The 25,389-nt window shown below is 40.7% G+C and overlaps 1 long non-coding RNA gene across 2 annotated transcripts in view; it reads right to left on the bottom strand.

The window, feature by feature from the left end:
* Positions 1–19,256, bottom strand: part of LOC134358716 (uncharacterized) — a 79,474-nt gene extending 60,218 nt beyond the window's left edge. The window contains exons 1-4 of one of the 2 annotated variants that reach the window (XR_010020930.1): positions 19,168–19,256; positions 14,024–14,206; positions 8,854–8,907; positions 7,903–8,267 (exon numbers count right to left, since the gene is read on the bottom strand). This is a non-coding gene — a long non-coding RNA (uncharacterized LOC134358716). The remainder of the gene's footprint in view (positions 1–7,902; positions 8,268–8,853; positions 8,908–14,023; positions 14,207–19,167) is intronic. The other variant, XR_010020929.1, reaches the window with a different exon arrangement.
* Between the last annotated feature and the right edge of the window lie 6,133 nt (positions 19,257–25,389).

The raw sequence follows: 25,389 nt of genomic DNA, 5'->3' as shown, positions 1-25,389 counted from the left end.
TATGGAGAGGATGTTTCTTACTGTGGGAGAGTCTAAGACCAGAGGACACAGACTCAGAATAAAGGGGCGTCCTTTTAGAACAGAGATGAAGAGGAATTTATTTAGCCAGAGAGTGGTGAATCTGTGGAGTTCATTGCCACAGGTAGCTGTGGAGGCCAGATCAGATTGCGTCGCCTCTGATCTGGGCTGACATTTACGTGCTGGGCGGCACCTAATTAATTAGCTTGTTTATTTTGGCTTTTTTCTTAAAGATGTGCTGGGTGCGTCCCGGCTACCGCTGTACACCTGCATGCTTCGCGGATTGGTATCAGTCGGCGGCCTGGAGGGTGGGGGCCACTGCACCACCCCAACCTCCGACGACTCAGCCTAACACACCATCATCAGTGTGCTTTGCGCTGTCTTCCCGATTCCTGTCAGTGATACGACACTGTACATACATTATTTCTACTTTATATAGGCTGTGTATTTTTATGCGTTATTTGGTATGATTTGGCAGCTTCATAGCTTAAAGGTTACTGGAGAGAGTGTTTCTGCCGAGAGTGCTTGCGCGAGATTTTCGCTACAGAGAACAGTGCGGCAACGATTGTAGAGAAGTATTTCTACTTTATATAGGCTGTGTATTTATCATATCATTCCTGCTTTTACTATATGTTACTGTTATTTTAGGCTGTATGTGTTATTTGGCATGATTTGGTAGGTTATTTTTGGGTCTGTGAACGCTCACAAGTTTTTCCCATATAAATAAATGGTAATTGCTTCTTAGCTTTATGACATTCTGGCTTACGAACCGTTCCATAGGAATGCTGTACCTTTGGATGGCGGGGGAAACCTGGTAATGATTTGATCTTTATAAACAGTATGCAAACAAGCTTTTCACTGTGAAACACCCATAAACTATTGAAGGAACTCAGCAGGTCATCTATGAGAGGAATAAACAGTTGATGTTTCAGGTAAAGACTCCTCATCAGGACAGTTTTTCACTGTAACACACACACACACAAAATGCTGGAGAAACTCAGCAGGCCAGGCAGCATCTATGGAATAAAGTGCAGTTGACATTTTGGGCCAAAACCGTTCGGTAGGACTCCACCTCAGACACCTCCGAGGTGCTGATTGCAAAACCCAGACTCCACCGTTGGAGTTGGAGTTGGAGGTTGTGCAGTCAACACTTTGCGAGTGTCCGAGGTTGTTAGAACCCACATTAATAGCGGTGAGTTTCTCCAGCATTTTTGTGTGTGTTGCTTGGATTTCCAGCATCTGTAGCTTGTCTCTTGTTTGTGAGTTTTTCACTGTAACTTGGTGCATGTGACAATGTCAACATCAAGGAGCTAGGACTGGGTGTGGTGAATTTTAAGAAGAGTCTTGAAGTGGAAGGAAAGGTAGAGCAGGAAAGAAATTGAAGGAGGTGAATTCCAGACTCTAAGAGTTTAGAGGTTATAATTCAATGCTGAAGTGCCGAATATCAGAGGGGAATATTGGAGGAATGACCAATTTTTGTGTGATTAGAAGACTTAGGCAGAATTTAAAAACAAGAATAAGATTTTAAAAAAATATCCAAAAGAAGTGTCAATTAACATTGAAAACAAATATGCTTGGGACAATTGCAAAAAAAATTTCTAACTATTTTGAACAGAAGAATGTTTAGAAGATACTATCCTTGTTATGCGCACACAGGAAAGAGTAGTCTATATACAAAATAAATAATGGCCATTCACCCAAAACCCAGTGTAATAGCAAAGTACTTCTCTCAATTAAAAATATATATTAACTTGGAATAGTTACAAATACTAAGAACTGGTATGCAAAAGGAATCAAAAGTTCCTTTTGAGGAAAGGCTCAAAGTTTTCGGATGACTCGGAGTCGGACTATGGTCGGGCATGGCAGGAAGAGTTTTCTTCCTTCTCCAGTCTGCGTGAGATGTGGGACTTTCGAGAGACTTTGCACTTTTTTTTACTGTGCCCATGGCCTGTTCTTCATCAAGTTACGGTATTGCTTGCTCTGTTGTAACTATATGTTATAATTATGTGTTTTTTTTTTCAGTTTTTCAGTTTGGTCTGTTTTGTGTTTCTGTGATATCACACCGGAGGAATATTGTATCATTTGTTAATGCAGGCATTACTAAATGACAATAAAAGAGGACTGTGTGTCCTCATAATCTAAAAAAAAGTAAACTGTTGCTTTAAACAATGCTAGAAAAATTAAATACATAAACCTTTGTTGGTCATGAGTGTGAAATTGTACTAGTCAATGTTTTAAACATCATTTATATTCTAATCATAGTGGAGATACGTAATGTGTGGTTATATGTTCTGTATTACCTGCAATCAATTATGTCAATTTTAAGCATCATCCATTTGTACAAGCAACTGAAAAATTGTTCCTAGCTACAACTGAATGGTAGCTCATGCAAGATGAATAGATTTTAAGCGAGGATACTATTTGAAAGAAAACAGATGATTGTAAAATACGCAAAGACTAATTACTTCACATATGAACAATATGCTTTTCAACATTGTGGAGATTTTACGCTGATTTTTTTATATGCAGATGAAAAGTGTCTTCCACCAAATAATTGTGCAAATAGGGAAAGGAATCTTTGTCTAGAAATTTGTAGACACGACTTTGTTTTTCATTCAGTACACAAAATGGAAGATGATTATAGTAAATTTCAAATCAAACTGCATTAAAAATGTGATGTCAAAAATTATGTTCAAGCCGATGGTGGATTTTACCTAATTCTTGTTGTTAGACATGCTTTGCAATTCAGAAAGTCAGAAGGTATCATTCATCTCCAATTGCATCATGAAGGTAGTGGTGAGCCTCCTTCTGGAATTGCAGTGCTTCTGGTGAAAATAGTCCCAAAGTGATGTCAGATGGGTGATCTAGAATTCTTACGAAGGGACAATGAAGAACCAACAAAAAATTTCCAAATCGAGAAGATGTGTGTGGAAGGGGAATCTGTAGGTGGTGGTATTCCCATGTGCTTGCTGCCTTGCCCTTCCTGATGATAAAATCATGGGTTTGGTAAGCCTGCTAGAGTAAACAAGGCAGTGCATTTTGTAAATGATACACAATGCAGCGACTGTGTTCCCATGGTAGAGCAAATGAACGCGTAAGATGTTTGTTGCAATGTCTATCAAATTGGCTGCTTTGTCCTCAATAGTGTTGAGTGTCTCTTGGAGATTTGTTAGAGCTGCAGTCATCCAGGTAAATGCCAATATGCTCCTGACTTGTGTCTTAGAAATGATGGAAAGGCATTGGTGTATTAGAAGCTGGGCTACTTGGCATAGGGTACTCAGCCTCAGATGTGCTTTAGTAGTCACATTGTTTATGAGACTAGTCCATAATTCCACATGCAGTAATCCTTTAAATCATTGCCAAGGAATGTAACTCACATGGTTCTGATGTTCTAGGTCACTCTCCAAACACCGAGGTTTTCAAAACACTGCTTTCTCTCTTGCAGGGTGATGGAAAATAAGCACCCTAACCATATCCCGGCACAGTGCTAGGAATTTGATACAGACAGGATCCATTCAATATAATTATTTCCCTGCATTCTGTTGACTGCAAAATTCCAACCCTAACCCCAAATCTCAACCATTGTCTGACATCACACAACAGCCACTTATCTCTTAAACCCCAGGTCCCAGTTTAGACGGCAAATTGCAACCTTTCTTAACTCCTAAGACCTCATCCAGCAGTTGTCATCTCCATTCCACAACTCCAGCATAGCTTGTCCAGTTACAGCAGTTATTTTCTTCTGCGATCTGCAATAGGGCAGACCTGAAAGGAAGTCTGTAAGGCCATTAGTTAGTTACTGATACCTCACCGACTGGCAGAGCAATGAACAATGAGACCTCTGAGTGCAGAGGCATTTCAAGACTGGTTGCTTAGAAATTGCATTGCATATTTTATCATGCTGTGAAATTGAATTTCATTGCTTTTGTAGGGAAGACAAGAAAATGTTTGTAATCTGTGCAAATTGCAGTTCATGAAATTTAACCCATTCTCTGGTTATCAGAATCTGAATCAGAGTCAGGCTTAATATCACCAGCATATGTCGTGAAATTTGTTTACTTAGTGGCAGCAGTACAATGCAATACTTAATAGATATGGAAAAACAAACAAACAAACAAACAAATAAATAAATTACAGTAAGTATATATATGTATATTAGATAGTTAAATTAAAAATAGTGCAAAACAGAAATAATTTTTAAAAAGTGAGGTAGTGTTCATGGGTTCATGGGTTCAATATCCATTTAGAAATCAGATGACAGAGAGGGAAAAGCTGTTCCTGAATTGCTGAGTGTGTACCCTTCGGTACTTCCTGACTGAGGTAATAATTAGAAGAGGGTATGTCCTGGATGATAGGACTCCTTAATAATGGATGCTGCCTTTCTGAGGCACCACTCCTTGAAGATGTCTTGGATTCTATGGAGGTTAGTACCCAAGAAGGATCTGACTAATTTTTCAACCTTTTGTTGCTTCTTTCGATCCTGTGCAGTAGCACCTCCATACCAGACAGTGTGTTGCAGTCTGTCAGAATGCTCTCCATGACACATCTGTAGAAGTTTTCGAGTGTTTTAATTGACAAACCAAATCTCTTCAAGCTCCGAATGAAATATAGCCACTGTCTTGCCTTCTTTGTAGCTGCATAGATATGTTGGGACCTGGTTAGATTCCCAGAAACCTCGACACCCAGGAACTTGAACCTGCTCACTCTCTCCACTTCTGATCCCTCTATGAAGATTGATTCGTGTTCCCTCATCTTGACCATCCTGAAATCCACAATCAGCTCTTTGGTCTTACTGATGTTGAGTGCAAGGTTGCTCCAGCATTGTAGCAGTTTTCATAACTCTATTACAGCACTGGTGACCTGGGTTCAATATCCACTTCTGTCTCTGGGGAGTTTGTACATTTGTATGTTCTCCCCATGATTGTGTGGTTCTCCTCTGGATTCTCTGATCTCTTCCTACATTCCAAAGATGTATGGGTTAGTAGGTTATTTGTTCATGTGAGTGTAATAAGGAGATATGAGCTAATGTGCCAGAAAGACCTGTTACTATGCTGTATCTCTAAATAAAATAAAAATACACACACAGGTTTCTGAGTTGATGGCAGCAGAGAAAAACCTTTGCTCTACATTCTATCCTGTTGGCTGGAATTCTCTGAGGGTACCACTCCATGATGAAGATGGTCGAGCAAGGCACACGCTAACTCCCTGCAATATTCATTTACCAAACCATGGATATGATACGTCTGTAACAAGCTCCAACTGCAGTTGTCTTCCACAGTCACCTGTGCAGTGGCACAACAATTAAGACTGTCGCTGTTGTCTTTGAACCTGTGCCTCTAGTTCTTGATTACTCTGTGTTTGGAAAAGGATTTGAACTATCTATCTTATCTCTGGCTGGTATAAACCTCTATATGATCATCCCTCTGCCTCCTATTTGTTAACATGCTCATAATTTAGCCCTAATTATATGCAAGTAAAGTGATAACAGTGGAGGGCGGTGGTGCTCGGAGAGGAGGGTAAGTTACAGATCTGTAGGGAAACAAGAAGAAGGAAAATGACATAAATGAACTGATGGAACGAATGGACTCGGCCCTTGCCTACAGTGAAAGCTAGAACAAGCTCTTATGATAGCAGATCATGGCACAGTTTGGTGAAGATTTTCATAAGCATGTTGATATATGTATTTAAATCTATGAGGAAAAGAGGTTTGTTAAAGGTTCTGTAACACTTGCATACTTTCTCAGTTGGTACAGAATGTATAATCTCGCAGTCTGTAAGGTCAATAATTGCCTCTTGGAAAAGAGTCCCAACCTCACATAGTCAGAATCAGAATCAGGCCATTTATCACTAACATATGTCATGAATTGTGTTGCTTTTGTGATAGCAGGAGAGTGCAGTGCTGTGAAGTCAGTTCGGTCAGATCAACAATGAGATCCAATGGCCAGTAAGGTGATTCTGCAACGCTTCATACAGAACAATGGGAATGACAAGGCACAGAAGAAATCGTGGTCATCCACTGCAATCAAGGAAGGCCCCAGTTGGTGATGACTATTCATATCAATAGACTCAAACCTCCGAGGCTGAGAGTTTGGAACTGCCCCAGTGCATCAGCTCTTCTACCTTAAAAACTCTCCCACACAGGTCCCGTGTCGTTGTTGGTATGAGGGACAATCAACACACACACACACACACACACACACACACACACACACAGTGCAAATAGATAAATAAATAGTGCAAAGGAGGAATAGTGAGGTAGCGCTCATGGGTTCATGGACTGTTTGGAAATCAGATGGTGGAGGGGAAGAAGTGGTTCCTAACACAGCTTCAGCCTCCTTTATCTCCTCCCTGATAGTAGTTATGAGAAAAGGGCATGTCCCAGATGGTGAGGATCCTTAATGACAGATGCCACCTTCCTGAGGCATTGCCTTTTGAAGATGTCCTCAATGGTGGGGAGATCTGAGATGGCTGAGTCTACAAGTCTCTGCAGCATCTATGCACTGGAGCATCCATACCAATCTGTAATGCAACCAGTTAGAATGCTCTTTATGGTATACCACAGTCTTTGATTGATACAGTGCCTAATTGTGAGATGCTTTTGCTGTTTACGATAAAGGGAAAAGTTTATTTCAAGTTGTTTGTAATGATGTTTTTGCTGTTGCAGAATTAAGACCATACAGCATAGGAACAGAATTAGGCCATTTGGCCCATCAAGTCTGCTGCACTATTTTTTCTGGCTGATTTATTTTTCCTCCCTACTTGATACACTTATTAATGAAGAACTTAGCAACTTCTGCTTTAAATATACCTAATGATTTGGCCTCTGCAGTCTTCTGTAACAATGAATTCCACAGATTCACCAACCCCTGGCTGAAGAAATTCCTCCTCATCTTTGCTCTAAAGGGCATCCATCTATTCTGTGGCTATGCTCTCTGGTCCTAGACTCTCCCAGGACTATAGAACATCCTCTCCATGTCCACTCTATCAAGGCCTTTCAATATTAACACAAAAAAATCTGCAGATGCTGGATGTCCAAAGCAACACATACAAAATGCTGGTGGAACTCAGCAGGTCCAGGAACATCTATGGAGCTGAATAAACAGGCAACATTTCAGGCTGAGACCCTTCTTCAGGAATGTAAATGAATGGGGAACATGCCAGAATGAAAAAGTGGGGGGAGGGGAAAGAAACTAGCTGGAAGGTGATAGGTGAAGCCTGGTGGGTGGGAAAGGTCAACGGCTGGAGAAGAAGGAATCTGACAGGAGAGGAGAGAGGACCATAGGAGAATGGGAAGGAGGAGGGGACCCAGGGGGAGGTGTCAGGCTGGAAAGAAGAGGTAAAAGGCCAGAATGAGTAATAATAGAAGAGGGAAGGGGGGAGGGAAGATTTTTTTTAACTGGAAGGAGAAATCAATATGCGTGCCATCAGGTTGGAGACTACCGAGATGGAATATAAAGTGTTGTTCCTCCACCTTGAGGTTGGCCTCTTCTTGGCTCAAGAGGAGGCCATGGAGTGACATGGAATTGGAATTAAAATATTTGGGCACCGGGAAGTTCTGATTTTGGCAGCTTATGACAAAGTGGTCCCCCAATGTCTGATGGGTCCCACCAATGTAGAGGAAGCCTCCTTGGGAGCACCGGACACAACAGACGACCCCAGCAGGTGAAGTGTTGAAATGTTTCAATATTAAGCAGGTTTTAATGCGATCTCCCCTTGTTCTTATAAACTCAGTAAGTACACGCCCAGAGCCATCAAATACTGCTCATACATTAACCCTTTCATTTCCAGAATCATTCTTGTAAACCTCCTCTGGATTAGATCCTCTTGTTGTGGCTACCTTTATGATATAGAGAGGGTTATAAAAGTCTCTCAGCCGGTGCTCACCTTTCACATTCGCCTCGATGCTTCAATCTCCCTCATCACTTTAATCAACAAAATGAAGTCAAACATCGGCTTGAACCCCATCCCGCAGCCTGCCCGCCACGAGGCTCGTGCACACTGCCTCTGCCTCCTGGAATCCTCTCGTAGACTGCAGAGTGCTGAATCACCCAAAGGATCTCCAAACTTCTGCATTCAACTCGATGTTTCAACCTCCCTTTTCGCTTAATCGGCAAACAATGAAATCTTTAGCAAAATGGAGTTGAACTTCAGCTTGCACCTTCTTTGCACGAGGTGCCCGCGTGCTGCCTCTGCTTCCTGGAATCCTCTTGGAGATCGTAGAGCGCTGGAATACCCAAGCAATCTCCAAACTGTAAATCACAGGATCCAACAGTTCCAGGGTCACATTCAAGACAAAAAGAAACAAATGTAAAAGACATAAAAGAAATGAAATATATGGTTTCATGATCTATCCAGAAGATGTCAACCAAAGGAGTATTGTACGCAGGTAAGGGAGTCTTACCTCACATTGCCTGAGCAAAGGCCATGTTATTCTTTTTAAGATTGAGAAATATCTTGGAACATTGCTCCTACATGCTGAGGGATTCCATCCATGAGGAGGATCTTAGTAACCTGTAAGATTCTTTGCTGCCATTACCTCTCTGAGTCTCGTATTTCTTGGCTTAAAAGTCATTCACCCATTTTTTAACTCAGCCAAGCTCTGTCGTATTATTACACAGCATGCCTCCAGTACATTGAATTTTTTGCATCTGATGGTCATCAGGAATTCTATTTTCTGGATAAAGCATTTCGGTTTTTAGTTTGTGGTGTGTGTGTGTGTGTGTGTGTGTGTGTGTGTGTGTGTGTGTGTGTGTGAGAGAGAGAGAGAGAGAGAGAGAGAGAAAGAGAGAGAGAGTGTACAGGAGAGAGAAATGATGCAGCTCTGTTTACTATTACCTTGAACTGTTCTTCTCTTGGTCTCTGAGGGCTTTGGTACTGCATTCTTTTGTGCTACAGTGGAAGTGAGAAAATGAGATACTTCCGGGTTAGATTTCAGAGCTTCAAACACATCGGTGTTTTCAAAGTAGAATTTGAAAATCTGATCCCAATTTCAGTACATACCATGTGAATTTCCTTACTCTACTGGTGAACTAATAACATTTTCTCCTTTGTATCACCATGAAATATATATACGTATTATTACCATATTGCCAGAAATCAAACACAGTCTCTCTCTTTCATCCAGATGTATTATTGGAACTTTACAGCACAGAAGACCATTCAATCTACTGCGTGGGTTTATGCTCTGAATTGCATTTCCACCAGGTCTCATTTCTCTTTCTTTTCCTCATAATCTTGTTACGTGATCCTTTTCAAAATTCTGATCTATCGATAATTTTCATGTAAATGACTTAATACGTATATTGATATCACACAGACTGATTCAGCCCCACTGACCTAAACAGGCATAAAAAGTTGACTGATAGATTGTGTGAACTTGATTCTTTGATAGAAAGCTTTACTTTGAAAGTTTTAGTGTGGTCCCAACATGAACTTCTGTCTGGATTTTTGCTGATTGAAACAAATATAGAAAAAGTATTGACAGTAACAATCTTTATTTCTGCAATTGGAAAATGATTATAATTTAAAGATTCCATTAATTATCTCAAGGATTACAAAGAGATTCTAGGTCAGACATATCAATTGTCAGTGCCTATCCACATGAATCTTTGTATGCTGTCTCCAGTGATTTTTCTAGTGATGCAGCTATTTGCTTTTTAGTGCCATGCATTTTGATTTTAGAACAAATTTACTTAGGTGATGTCTCACTAAGTTCTCCCTGAAATTCCAAGTGTAAAACATTCACTTTATTGCCTTTACCATGTTACTATATTTCCCAAAAGTCTCAAAAAGCTAATGTGATTTTTTATAAAATGCTGCTAGTTGACCTTGTTTAGCTTTCTTGCACTTGTCACAAAAGTCCATTGTTATTTTTATGCATAAAACTGCAGTTGTGGACGGGTCAATATACTAGTTCTCTAATGTGGAATTATTGAACATGGACTGTGGCTTTAAATCCATCCCTGTTATTTAAATCAGAAAATACTGGATGTACTGGAGGTAGGGCAGCATCTGTGGAAATTTCAGGTCCAGACTGTTCATGACCTGACTGTTCATCAGGTCTGCAAAAGAGAGAAGCAAAGTCAGTCTAGATCAGGGGTTCCCAACATGGGGTTCACAGACCCCTCAATTTAATGGTAACACATTAAAAAAGAGTTGGGAACTCTTGGTCCAGATATTAGAGAAGCTGGGGTCTGGACGAATAGTGACAAAAAGGGACTTCTCTGAAGCAGTTAAAATACAATTAAGCTTCTATACCTGTATATGTTGCTAATGTTGCATATTCTTTGTGATTTTGTACAGTCTGAGCATACAATAAAAGAGAAAAGGAAGATTGATACGAAAAAGAAGCTTTTGTACAAACAGGAAAAGTGAGATACCTCAAGTTGGAGAATTTGATATTAAGCGCTGAAGTCTGCAGCATACCTAGAAAGGAAATGAAGTGTTGTTAGGCCGTGAGTAAGTTTGGTCCATTGAGTATAGAAACTGGATGTTATGTTGCAGTTGTACAAGATGTTGGTGAGGCCACATTTAGAATCCTGTGTTTAGTCACCATGCTACGGGAAAGATGTCATTAAGATGGAAAGAGTAACCACTTGCACACCACTTGCCTGGACGAGTGCTAATCTAACAAATCTCAAGAAAGTTGACATCAGCCAGGACAAAGCAGCCCAATTAATTGCCACCCAGTCTACACGTTTGTATTTCCCTGCACATTCATTCTCCCTACCAATGGCACTCAATGGGCACTATCCACAAAATGCACTGCAATTATTTCAGCAGTACCTATCAAACCCAACACTGCTCCCACAAAGGAAAACAAGCCAAGCAGATACATTGGTGAACAACAATCTGAAGGTTTCTGCTAACATTCATCCCAGCCCCATTTGGAAATACATCCTACTTTATTTAGACCCTTCAACATTTGGTACTCCTACCTCATTAACACTTTTATCAGATGGGCTGCGGTAGTTTAAGATTTATGTGCCTGATCCAGTTGTGTTTCTATTCAATGGTAACCCCTGAGATATTAATGGTAGGAAACTCAGTGCTGGTTAAACAACTGAATGCCAAGGACAGATGGTTGAACTCTCTCTAATTGGATACAGTCACTGCCTGGCATTTTAACAGTAAATATGTTACCTATCACTTAGCCAATATCCTTGTCTTGCAGCATGAAGGCATGGACTATGTAATTTGTTGAGAAGAATGCAGACTGAGGCGATGAGTGAATTTTATATACGGCAATGACGTAACATTGCCAAAAGACCAGCTACCACAACTAATACATTCTTCATTGAATCATATCATACAGAACAAATGAAGACCACTTTGTCCCAGAGAGTCTGTGGCAGCTTATTCCAAGTTTTGTTCATTTTGTCACTTAGCCTTACTCTTTCCACATAGTTCTGTAAAAGTTTCCCATCAATATTCTTTAATCTGGGAGCCTGATAAATAGAAAGTTCTCTCAGAAGTTAAAATATTCAATCCATTTCTTTTGTGCCATAATACTTCTGTCAAATGTAAGAAGTCTTTTGCCAAGATTTGGAAAACAGGTTTAGACATTGTAAAAACTGAAATCAGAACAGCATAAAATAAAATGTGTCCATTAAAAAGCATATCATTTTAAATTTAAAAAGAACTTTACTGGTTTATGTCTGAATCAATAAAAGAACAGATGGTTGGGATGGATTAGTGCAGTGAGGTGGCCTCTAGTAGTCCTAAGCTTCTTGACTGCACTTGTGGCTGCTTTTGAACACGTTGGCCCCAACCAATTCTAGTTTTGCTAAAGTGAACGATACCAAATGTACAATATCGTGCCTTTTATCACACAAAAAGTGAGTTAATAATTTCATATTGAGTCTTGACGGTTCCCTCCCAGTCTTTGATCTCTCTTGCAGCAGTAATTATAATTCCCCAAAGGCATTGTCAGTTGTATATAGATATTTCCCATTTACATTAGTTGCAAAGCTCCAAAGCATAATCCCAAGCGCAGTGAGCTCCTGCTCTGATAAAAGCTGTGCCTTAATCCTCTAAAGCTGCATTAGACTCACTGCTTTTTTTTGTGACCTACTGAAACAGTAACCCAGTTTCCTGAGACACATGTCGCATAATGGATAGTAGTAAAGGAACTAGAAAATCAAACTGGATTAATCAGCTGCTCTGCACCAGTAGGCTTTAAGGGTCAAATTTCCAAATTTTTATGATCTACTGTGGGGAAATGGACTAGATCTTAAGACTTTGCTGTTGTATTATTCCCGTAGAGTTGACCTAGTGGGTATGCTTGTCAAATGAGGTAATACTAGTAAATAAATTATGGCCAGCAAAATTAAGCAATAGTCTTAAATTAACCCATGAGTCACAAGAACATAATTTGGAATACAAAATTATGTGGAAACTCGGACATGTGATTGTAGGGTTCTCAGTAATATTAACTGTAATGTTAACTGTTAACTGCTAATTATAAAATGGCTTCTCTGAAGTGTTATAACGAAATGGCTTCTTTGTAATATTAACTATGAGGTAATGTTCGCTGTAGCTGAAATGTTTGGGTTATAGTTATACATAACGGAGGAACTAACCAATGGAAGCTATGTTATTTTATCTGTATGTGTGGGAACCTGGGTCAGTGCGGGGGCTTTTCGGGTCGAGAACGGAAGAGGAAGGACGTGCTGAACGCGCTGTGGTCGACCGCCTTGGTTGGTCCTGGCCAGCGGGTTGAGGAGGTCAGAGATCAAATGGTGGAAAGAAGACCCCGTTAATTGAGCTCCAACGGTTGTACATGAAGTGGTTAAACTCTGATAGTTTGGCGCCTTTTACTTTCCTTTTATATTGTATCTCTATTAACTACATAGTTCCAGTAAGATTTATAAAGTGTAATCTGTAAACGCACCTTGTGTGCTGTCTGATATTTTATGGGTGAGTTTGTACCAGGGTGCATTACACAGCAACTACACAAAAGTGAGACGCGGTTTAGAGGGCAGACGGGGTTTCCCCTAGACAAACATGAGCGGATAGCCCTGAGCGTTACATAATATTCTGTCAATCTCTGGATATACAAATAATCAACTGAAAAGCACTACATATGTAATTTAGAATCAGAATTTTGATGGAGATAGTTCTCCAAGAAAAAGCACCTCATAATAAATTGCATAGCCTCTACTTATAAAATTCTGAATAATTGGTGTCAGGTTGATTTGCTTTAGCTTTTGGGTTTAAAACTAAAACTGGTATGGCCTGATGCTTTGAAACTGAAGTGCAAAAAGACCATGCTAAAATGATGCTCTTGACTTATTAGAAACACATTGCACTCTAGAAGCACCAGTCCTTCACTAGATGCAACACACAGTCATGTTACAGATGCAAAAAAACATCCTGCAAAAGTGCTGAGATGATGGCATCAAACCCTCTGGCCCCCTTAGGTAGAAAGTGAGCAGTGATCATGTGTGGAGAAGGATGGAGTGTAGAAGCTAGTATTAGTCCACAACAACTTTGAATTTTAGTGGGGGATCCAAACAAAGCCTTACAGCCTTCACATTAAGTAGCATTTTTCTGGTGATCTCAAGTATCCTCCTTAATGACTATCGCCCGGTAGCGCTCACATCTACATCTACTTTGAGATTTTGCACTCAACATCAGTAAGACGAAAGAGCTGATTGTGGACTTCAGGAAGGGTAAGACGAAGGAACACATACCAATCCTCATAGAGGGATCAGAAGTGGAGAGTGTGAGCAGTTTCAAGTTCCTGGGTGTCTAGATCTCTGAGGATCTAACCTGGTCCCAATATATCGATGTAGTTATAAAGAAGGCAAGACAGCGACTATACTTCATTAGGAGTTTGAAGAGATTTGGCATGTCAACAAATACACTCAAAAACGTCTATGGATGTACTGTGGAGAGTATTCTGACAGGCTGTATCACTGTCTGGTATGGAGTGGCTACTGCACAAGACCGAAAGAAGCTGCAGAGGGTTGTAAATTTGGTCGGCTCTGTCTTGAGTACTAACCTACAAAGTACCCAGGACATCTTCAAGGAGTGGTGTCTCGGAAAGGCAGCATCCATTATTAAGGACCTCCAGCATCCAGGGCATGCCCTTTTCTCACTGTTACCATCAGGTAGGAGGTACAGAAGCCTGAAGACACACACTCAGCGATTCAGGAACAGCTTCTTCCCCTCTGCCATCCGATTCCTAAATGAACATTGAACCCGTGAACAATACCTCAGTTTTTTAATATATATTATTTCTGTTTTTTTGCACAATTTTTAATCTATTCAATATACGTATACTGTAATTGAGTCCCTTATTTATTTGTTATTATTATTATTATTTTTCTTCTTCTTTTGTATTACGTTTTGCATTGAACTGCTGCTGCTAAGTTAACAAATTTCACGACACATGCCGGTGATAATAAACCTGATTCTGATTCTGATTAAATTCTGCTGGTTTTGCAGCTTTGCAGTCTAGAGAGTGAATGCAATATTCACAGCCTACACTACAGTTAATTAGGAACTGATTTCACAATGTACTTAAAAAGTTGCAACAGTGATGTGATAGGTAGTGCTGGCCCCCTAAGCTCAAACAACCCAAGTTTGATCCTGATCTCAGTATCCACTATCAACAAGCACTTGAATGTTCTTCCTGTGGCTGTGTGGGTGTTCCCCGTGTCCCAAAGACAAGTGGGTTGATAGCTTAATTGGAGAATGTACATACTGTTGGAGCAGGTGGATGATATGAGAGTCAGGATCAGTTAATTGGTGTGTGATTTAAACGGTTTATGGGGAATTAAGTGGGGAGTGGGATTAATAGAATTGTTCTGAGAGCCGTCATAGACTTGACAGAGCTCTTATTGTGAGAAAGTATGAAAAATGATATGGGAATAGGTGTTGCAAACAGAATAGGCATAGCAGTAGTTTATAACTCGGTGAGTATGTCAGTTTAAATGGGTATTCTGGGAATTTACAATGTGTTCTGAGCAGAAGGGTGGCTCATCCCTAGCAAGGAATGAATGTCCACAGGTCTTAGGCATGTTGGATGTATTAGCACCAGATTTTTTTTGCGTAAAAAAGTAAGCTATCCACAGGCTAGCATTTTTACATTCTTTCAATCAAACCTATTGGGCCTAACAGTTCCACTCCTGTGAACAGTAACTACGTCCATTAACTCCAAGTGCTGCATGGTTTGCTGAAATGTTCATAAAGCATGATCAAATTCACTTCTGTTGCTCATTTTTAAAACTTTAAATAGCAAGCAGGAACAGCATGCTGGGTGTCTGGTAATAAGATGCAGAGCTAAGCTACCACTTGGGTGCCTCTCCTCCTTCCCTTCCTCCCATATTCCACTCCCTTTTCCTGTCAGATTCCTTCTTCAACCCTTCACCTTTTCCACATACCACTTCACAGCTTCTCAGTTCACCACCCCTCTGCCACCACCTACCTTCCTACCTTCCTCCTCACCTGGCTTTGCCCATCACCTTCTAGCTCGTACTGCTCCAGTTACCCCACCGATCCCACTTTCTTATTCTAGCTTTCTCTCCCCTCCCTTTCCAGTCCTAACAAGGCGCCTTGGCCCAAAAATTCAGCTCTTTATTCCTTCCATAGATGCTGCCCAACCTACTGAGTTCCTCCAGCACTTTTTGTGTGCTCCTACTTTGTCATTGTCTTTACCTGCTTCTTAGAATGTTAAGAACTGTACTGGAAAAACTCTTGCCAAGAATTAAATTGTATTTTCTAGAAAAGTTTGACAAATTCAGTCAATTAAATTTGAGGTTGGGTTTGATTAGCTTGGATCTGTCAGCATGGAGCCAAAGCTCAAAGTGAACACCATTTTTACAGAGGTCAGACCGGACATCAGAGAGATCAAAAAATAGCAAGTGAAAAATAAAGTATTTTTATTCACATTTGTCAAAAGAAATACTTTAATTTCCTTTCTTTTCTTTTGCTTTAGAAATTAAAACCTCAGAGAAGAATGAAATATTTTGCTTACATGATTAAATTTCAATAGAGAGCAAACAGCTGATATCAGAGTCTTTTGACCTTCAGTGCATATGAAATGCATTCCAATTGCTCCATGTAATACTTCCCTTAGGGCCTGGAATAAAAAGCCTGTTATTGTTAAAAGTGTGGCACTCTATGCAGCCTCCCATAATGGATCTTCAGAATTTCGCACGTGAATGGTCAGCTTCCTCACAGAAAAAATGCAATGATATGTGGAAATGATTTCATTGTAGAAGAATGTCTGGCAAGTGTTGATAGCCAGCAGAACTCATGTGGCTCTTTGACCCATTTTCTTGGGTGACCCATTATCATGTGCAGCCTCCACACACCAATCCATTATCACACTGGGGCGTGAAATGTGTATTTTCTGGATGCATGTTTTGTTTCTCCTTTCAGTCTTTTATATTTACATGGCAAGTGCTCATACAGCTTTTTATGGAGAGTTACACAGTTTTTAGAGGAGAAGAACTTTAGCTCACAAATTAACAGTGTTATGGAAGAATGGAGTACCCAGAGGCACATGACAAGATAGGCTAAAGCCAGCATGGTTTCCTGAAAGGAAGATCCTGCCTGACAAACCTACTGCAATTCTTTGAAGAAATTACAAGCAGGGTAGACAAAGGAGGTGTAGTAGATGTGGTGTACTTGGATTTTCAGAAGGCCTTTGACAAGGTGCCACACATGAGGCTGCTTAGCAAGATAAGAGCCCATGGAATTACAGGGGAGTTACTAGCATGGGTGGAGCACTGGCTGATCGGCAGAAAACAGGGAATGGGAATAAAAGGATCCTATTCTGGCTGGCTGCTGGTTACCAGTGGAGTTCAACAGAGGTCGGTGTTGGCCCGCTGCTTTTTACGATGTATGTCAATAATTTGGACGATGGTATTAATGGATTTGTGGCTAAATTTGCTGATGATACAAAGATAGGTGGAGAAACAGGTAGTGTTGTGGAAATGGAGAGCCTGCAGAGAGACTTGGATAGCTTAGAGGAATGGGCAAAGAAGCGGCAAATGAAATACAATGTTGGAAAGTGTATGGTCATGCACTTCAGTGGAAGAAATAAATGGGCAGACTATTATTTAGATGAGAAGAGAATTCAAAATGCAGAGATGCAAAGGAAATTGGGAGTCCTTCTGCAGGATACCCTAAAGGTTAACTTCCAGGTTGAGTTGGTGGTGCAAAAGTTGAATGCAATATTGGCATTCTTTTATAGAGGTATAAAATATAAGAGCAGGGATGTGATATTGAAGCTCTATAAGGCACTCGTGAGTCCACACTTGGACTATTGTGTGCAGTTTTGGGCTCCTTATTTTAGAAAGGATATACTGACATTGGAGAGGAGTCAGAGAAGATTCACGAGAATGATTCCAGGAATGAAAGGGTTACCGTATGAGGAGCATCTGGCAGCTCTTGGGCTGTATTCCCTGGAATTCACAAGAATGAGGGGGGATCTCATAGAAACATTCCAGATGTTAAAAGGCCTGAACAGATTAGATATGGCAAAGTTATTTCCCATGGTAGGGGATTCTAGGACAAGAGGGCACCACTTCAGGATTGAATGACGTCCCTTTAGAGCTGAGATGCAAAGAAATTACTTTAGTCAGAGGGTGGTAAGTCTGTGGAGGCCAAGTCAATGGGTGTATTTAAGGCAGAGATAGATAGGTTCTTGATTAGCCAGGGCATCAAAGGGTATGAGGTGAAAGTAGGGGAGTGGGGATGGCTGGGAGAATTAGATCAGCCCATGATTGAATGGTGGAGCAGACTCAATAGGCAGAATGGCCTACTTCTGCTTCTATATCTTATGGTCTTATGATGCCTTCCCCCTGAGCATTGTCAGGTTTCTAGGGAACTAAAGTTATGTGTCTTTCTGTTCAAGTGTAACTGCAGCATGTTCTCATTTAAAATTTAAATACTAATAAATCAAGACACCCAACTTTTCCCAGTTTAATTTTCACCGTCTTTGTCCAGCAGAATGAATGGTCAATCATCTTTATCCAAGACAATAAATGGATCATACCCTAATTGCAACAATGCTACTTATGAGTTTCTAGGTCAGTTCACCTGACAGCAGAAATCAAATCCACTGTGTATATATAGTGTCTACTGAGAAAAAATATTTATTTAAACAGAACTGAAGATATCATTAGAGGATCTGACATGGAGACAAGGCAATATCAACAACATTGCTTATCCTTGGTTGTTTTAAGTCTGTATGTTAATCTAGCCCTCTGATTACTTTTCGACTCAACACTCTCTGGCAGCTCAAATCACCACCAAAAGATACTCAAGTTAAAAAAAGGCCACTGGATATTGAGGTTTGTCATAATTCACTGTAAGTATTTAAATTATAAATCTGATCTTAAAATGATAACTCTAAATGCAAAGTTTCTCTTTTCAAAGGATATAAGCAAGCTTCTGAATTTGAAATAGATGTGGTGTCATATTGGCTCATAACTATAACCATGAATGTGGTTACAAAGTCAAAAAGAGCTGAAGTTGGGCTTAATGTCGAAGACAATCTCCATCCATAATAAAATATCCTATCACTTATTTGTGCTCTATTTATAAACTAGTATGAGCTTTGGCAAAGTTAAATCTTGCAATTTTGCTGTCTTCTACAATTTTGGAACCTCCCAAAATGTTCTACAGCCAATAATCTATTTTTTCGAGTGCTGAAATGTAAGAAGAGTGGCTGCTGAATCCAGGCAGCAAAAATCCACAAAGAAGAATGGTGTAAATTGGTGTTTGTAACTGTTACTGTTTTAATGACTCAAGCAACCACTGGAGAATCACCTTATTATTCACATGAACATTCATGACAGAGGATGTCCATTAAACATATCAAGAAAAAGCTAATTTATGAAATTAACTGTGTATGCATATATGTGGAGTCCACCTGCTCCTGGGAGGGACTGATCTAATTATGTCCAGGTACATTATAAAGCAGTCATCCAATCAAATCCATAATATATGAAATTAGGCTAAGCTCTTTTGCTGTTAACCGGTTACAGAAATACATTTTATTTACATTTGGTTATAAATTAAACATTGAGACTTACTCTTGCCACAAGTTGTAAATTCCGATCATTCTTTTCACAGACCTAATTACTTTTTTATTTCCACATTCAGAAGAAACGTTCTCACTTCTAAACCCACCTGGACAAGTGCGTTCAGCAGACTCTTCTGCTTTCTGCTGTTTCAACACAGTGCTACTTGGTTTGAGCTTTCCGACAGCCCTGATGATTGTAGTGGTCTTGTGAAATCTGTTGCAGGGAGTGCCACGAATTCTGAGGCATTATTTAAATGTGCCTTTATCTGTCTTTGAGTCAGGTGATTGAACCATCCGGATGAGACACTGAGTAAAACCACAGATTGTTCCATTGCATTCGTTTTGTTTCTGGGGTTTCAAGATTTGAAACTATCTTTGATCTGAAATCTCTGATCTGACTTAATGACTTCTTTGTTTTCGCTTCACTCTTGTCAGGAGGATTCACTTAAATTCCCTTGTCCATTCATCCCTCCCTAATGGTCTCCCTCCTGGCACTTATCCCTGCAAGCGGAACAAGTGCCACACCTGCCCTTGCACCTCCTCTCTCACTACCATTCAGTGCCCCAAACAGTCCTTCCAGGTGAGGCAACACTTCACCTGTGAGTCTGTTGGGGTCATTTACTGTATCTGGTCGTCCTGGTGTGGCCTCCTATATATCAGTGAGACCCGATGTAGATTGGGAGACCTCTTCACCACGATTCCATCTGCCAGAAAAAGCAGGAGCTCCCAGTGGCCACCTATATTATTTCTTTATACTTTATACTTTATTGTCGCCAAACAATTGATACTAGACCGTACAATCATCACAGCGATATTTGATTCTGCGCTTCGCACTCCCTGGGGTACAAATCGATAGTAAACATTAAAAACTAAAAAATTTAAATTATAAATCATAAATAGAAAATAGAAAAGTGAAAGTAAGGTAGTGCAAAAAAATCGAGAGGCAGGTCTGGATATTTGGAGGGTACGGCCCAGATCTGGGTCAGGATCCGTTCAGCAGTCTTATCACAGTTGGAAAGAAGCTGTTCCCAAATCTGGCCGTACGAGTCTTCAAGCTCCTGAGCCTTCTCCTGGAGGGAAGAGGGACGAAAAGTGTGTTGGTTGGGTGGGTTGTGTCCTTGATTATCCTGGCGGCACTGCTCTGACAGCGTGTGGTGTAAAGTGAGTCCAAGGATAGAAGATTAGTTTGTGTGATGTGCTGGGCTGTGTTCACGATCTTCTGCAGCTTCTTCCAGTCTTGGACAGGACAACTTCCATACCAGGTTGTGATGCACCCTAGAAGAATGCTTTCTACGGTGCATCTATAAAAATTAGTGAGGGTTTTAGGGGACGGGCCAAATTCCTTTAGCTTTCTCAGGAAATAAAGTTGCAATTGGGCCTTCTTGGCAGTGGACTCTGCTTGGCTGGACCAAGTCAGGTCATTCATGATATTGGCCCTGAGGAACTTAAAGCTCTTGACCTGTTCCACTTGAGCACCACTAATGTAAATGGGGTTGTGCGGTCCGCTACTCCTTCTGAAGTCAACAACCAATTCCTTCGTCTTGCTGACGTTGAGGGATAGGTTATTGTCTTTGCACCATGCCAACAGGTTCTTAGTTTCCTCTCTCTACTCAAACTCATCGTTACCTGAGATACCATCTACAATTGTGGTGTCATCAGCAAATTTATATACTGAGTTTGATGGAAACTTGGCTACACAATCATGGGTGTACAGCGAGTACAGCAGGGGGCTGAGTACAGAGCCTTGTTGGGGTACTGGTGCTCAGAGTGATTGTAGAGGAGAGCTTGTCCCCTATTTTTACAGCCTGGGTCCTGTCTGTGAGGAAATTGAAGATCCAGCTGCAGATCTGAGTGCTAAGGCCCAGGTTCCGGAGCTTAGGAATCAGTTTATTTGGAATGATGGTATTAAAGGCAGAGCTATAGCCACTGAAAAGGAGCCACTTTCCGCTTTCCATTGCCAATCTGGTATCTTTCCATTGCCAATCTCCTCTACTCTCATGATGAGTCCATTCTCAGGTTGGAGCAGCAACACCTGATATTCTGTCTGAGTGGCCTCCAACCTGATGGCACGAACATCGATTTCTCAAATTTCCAGTAATGGCTCCTCCCTCTCCTTCACCATTTCCCATTCCCACCTTCCTCTCTCACCTCATCTCCTTACCTGCTCATCACCACCCTCTGGTGCTTCCCCCCACCCTTTCCCTTCTTCCATGGCCTTCTATCCTCTTCTATCAGACTCACCCTTCTCCAGCCCTTTATCTCCAATCCTCTTTCTAGCTCTTTACTTCACCACTCCTGACATGTCTGATGAATAAAAAACTCTTCTTGGGCTTCCAGCCAGGTACAGGTATCAATTTTAAAAGACATTTCAATGACAAACCCTGCCATCTTCATTCCTGATGAAGATGTTGGAGTTCGTCATCAAAATGTTATTTAAAATTGATAAATATACCTACCTGGAAGCCCGAGAAGAGTTTATTTGCCAAATGGTGCATTAGGCAAGAAAATTAGAACCCTTGGTGTATTAATTTCTCTGAGGCATCATTAACTATTTTGATGGAAAATTCAGCTGTTCAGATAACATAGGGAGACATTAATACCATTTTTTTCAAAAGATCTTCATATTAACATGAGTGAAATTGTGACCAGATTCACCACACCCTGGGAAAAGCACAGTTCATCTTAAATTTAATCCCCTGAATCTTGAGGCTATGTCCCCTAGTTCTAGTCTCACCTACCAGTTGAAACAACTTTTCTGCCTCTATCTTATCTATCCCTTTCATAATATTATATTTTTCGATAAGATCTCCTCTCATTCTTCTGAATTCCAGCGAGTACCATCCCAGGCAGCTCAATCTTACCTCATAGGTTAACCCCCTCATCTCTGAAATCAACCTGGGTGAACCTCCTCTGCACTGCCTCCAAAGCCAGTATATCATTTCTCAAGTTAGGAGACCAGAACTGTACGCACTACTCCAGATGTGGCCTGTACAGTACCCTGTACAGTTACAGCGTAATCTCCCTGCTTTTAAATTCAATCCCTCCAGCAACGAAGGCCAACATTCCATTTGCCTTCCTGATAGTCTTCTGCACCTGCAAACCAACCTTTTGTGATTCATGCTCAAGCACTTCCAAGTCCTTCTGCACAGCATCATGCTGCAATATTTTACCATTTAAATAAAATCTGTGCTCTCATTTTTCCTTCAAAAGTGGATGACCTCGCATTTATCAACATTGTACTCCATCTGCCAGACCCTTGCCCACTCATTTAACCTATTTATATCTCTCTGCAGACTCTCCGTACCTTCTGCTCAATTTGCTTTTCCACTCAATTTAGTATCACTGGCAAACTTAGATACACTTCACTCGGTCCTCTCTTCCATAATGTATATCATGAACTGTTGCGGGCCCAGCACTGACCCCTGTGGCCCACCACTCACCACTGATTGCCAGCCAGAGTAACACCCATGTATCCCAACTCTCTGCTTCCTATTAATTAACTAATCCTCTATCCTCCAGGTAATATTGTTTCCTAATGTATTGTTAAATAATCCTAACAAATGGCACATCAACTGAATGGTTCTCCTAGATCTGAATTCAAAGCTTGCCTGTACACAACACTAGCAGCAATTGTCTTCATTTGCATTGCTCCTTTCTGTCTGTCTGTAATTCTGTAACTGCATTTGGCTTATTCAATGGTGACAGATTTGCTCACAGGGATTTAGGTACCTTCGGATGCTCGCTATCGAAAAGCTATATGCGGGTATGACAAATGATTAGGAAGTTAATGCTATCTTCGCTTTTAATACAAAAACATTTCAGTAAACAAGAGAAAATGTCCTACTGCAGTAAAGTGGCCTCTGAACATGATTGCAATAAACATTCAATAAATTAGTTCTATGAATGTTAGAACCATGTATTTGGCATATAATGAGGAATTGAATAGATCTGTCTTCTCTGGAATTAAGAAGAATGAGAGGAGATTTCATTGAAGTTTACAAGGTTCTCACAGAACCTAACAGATTGGTTATAGGAAGGATGTTTCTCCAAACTAGGAACCTAGAAGCAAGGGTCATAACCTCAGAATATTCAAGAGGCCACCTAGGACTGAGATAAGGAGGAATTTCTTCACACAGAGGGTGGTGAATATTTGGAATTCTTTACACAAGGATCTATGGAGTCATAATTATTGAATTTACTGAAAACTTGATAGATTTAGGGATAGTTTCTGTCTGTGTACATAACATACGAATTTACCGGATCACTCAACACCACATTTTTAGTCTTCTTATCACAAACAAGAGAAGGCTGGAAATGCCAGAAGAAGCGCGATCTCCCAGTGGCCACCCATTTTAATTCCATGTACCATTCCTATTCTGATATGTGTAGCCATGGCCTCCTGTACTGTTGAGATGAAACTGCACTTAGGATGGAGGAACAACACCTTATACAGTATTCCGTTTAGGTAGCCTCCAACCTGATGACATGAACATTGATTTCTCGAACTTCTGGTAATGCCACCCATCCCCCGCTCCTTTCCCATCCCCTTTTCCCTCTCTCACCTTATGTCCTTGACCAGTCATCACCTTCCTCTTGTGCTCCTCCCCCCTTTTCTTTCTTCTGTGGCCTTCTGTCTCTTTCACTAATCAACTTCCCAGCTCTTTACTTCATCCCTCCCCTTCAGGTTTCACCTATCACCGTCTGTTTCTGTTTCCCCTCCTCCCCACCTTTTTAATCTACTCCTCAGCTTTTTTTCTCCAGTCCTGCGGAAAGGTTTCAACCCGAAGCATCAACTGCACTCTTTTCCGTAGATGCTGCCTGACCTGCTGAGTTCCTCCAGCACTTTGTGTGTGTTTTTTAGTCGTCTTGAAGAGATTGAGGTGAGTGAGGTCCCCCCTTTCACTCTAAACAATTTTTCCAGGAGGACCATTGATAATGTTCTGACCAGCTGCATTTCCATCTGAGGGTATAGAAATTACAAGGTAGATGACTACAGTACCCTATAAAGGATTGTGAGAATTGCTGAGAGGAACATTGGGGTCTGTCTTCTACCCGTCTGAGATACTTACCAGGAGTGCTATGTACACAGGGCCATTAGCATTGTCAAGTATCCTTCTCTTCTATCCCACAATCTCCTTGATCCCTACCATCAGACAGGAGGCACCACAGCATTCGGACAAGGACTGTCTGGATGGGTAACAGCTTTATTCCCCAGACTGTGAGACAGCTGAACTTCTGGCCACCATTCACAGTCTCTTCACTTAGAAAACACGGGTAGTGTTATTCTGTTTACTTTTTAACTTATGTTGTAAATGCACTTTATGCTAAATGTCAATCTTCTGGAATATATTTCATTATTTGTTAATTTACATGTGGTAATATTACTTTATGTGTTGTGTGTGAGTTATATGTACTGTGGTGTGCACCTTGGTCCTGACAAACATTGTTTTGTTTGGTGGTATACGTGTATATGGCTGAATCAAAGTTCCAAGTAAGTTTTATTATTAAAGTACATACTGTATATGTCACCATATACAACCATGAGATTAATTTTCTTGTGAGTATCCTCAGCAAATCTATAGAATAGTAACTATAACAGGTTCAATGAAAGATCAACCAGAGTGCAGAAGACAACAAACTGTGCAAATGCAGATATAAATAAATAGCAGTAAATAAGGAAAACATGACATAATGAAATGAAGTGTCCTTAAAGTGAGGTCATTGGTTGTAGGAACATTTCAGTGGGGCAAGTGAGTGTACATAGAACATAGAAATTTACAGCACATTACAGGCCCTTCAGCCCACAATATTGTGCCAACCATGTAACCCACTCTAGAAACCGCCTAGAATTTCCCTAGTGCATTGCCCTCTATTTTTCTAAGATCCATGTACCTATCTAAGAGGCTTTTAAAAGACCCTTTTGTATCTGCTTCCACCACCGCTGCCAGCAGTGCATTCCACACACCCACAACTCTGTGTGAAAAACTTACCTCTAACATCCTCTCGGTACCTATTTCCAAGCACCTTAAAACTATGCCCCCTCATGTTAGCCATTTCAGCCCTGGGAGAAAGCCTCTGACCATCCACACGATCAATGCCTCTCATCATCTTATACACCTCTATCAGGTCTCCTCTCATCCACGGTCGCTCCAAGGAGGATGAAAAGGCCAAGATCACTCAACCTATTCTCATAAGGCATGCTGCCCAATCCAGGCAACATCCTTGTAAATCTCTGCACTTTTTCTATAGTATCCACATCTTTTCTGTAGTGAGGTGACCAGAACTGAACACACTACTCCATGTGGGGTCTAACCAAGGTCTTATATAGC

This window comes from Mobula hypostoma, chromosome 2 (genome assembly GCF_963921235.1).
Source record: "Mobula hypostoma chromosome 2, sMobHyp1.1, whole genome shotgun sequence".
In the NCBI taxonomy this organism is placed as follows: Eukaryota; Metazoa; Chordata; class Chondrichthyes; order Myliobatiformes; family Myliobatidae; genus Mobula; species Mobula hypostoma.
The sequence above is the reverse complement of the archived record's forward strand: the minus strand, read 5'-3'. Positions and strand labels throughout refer to the sequence as shown.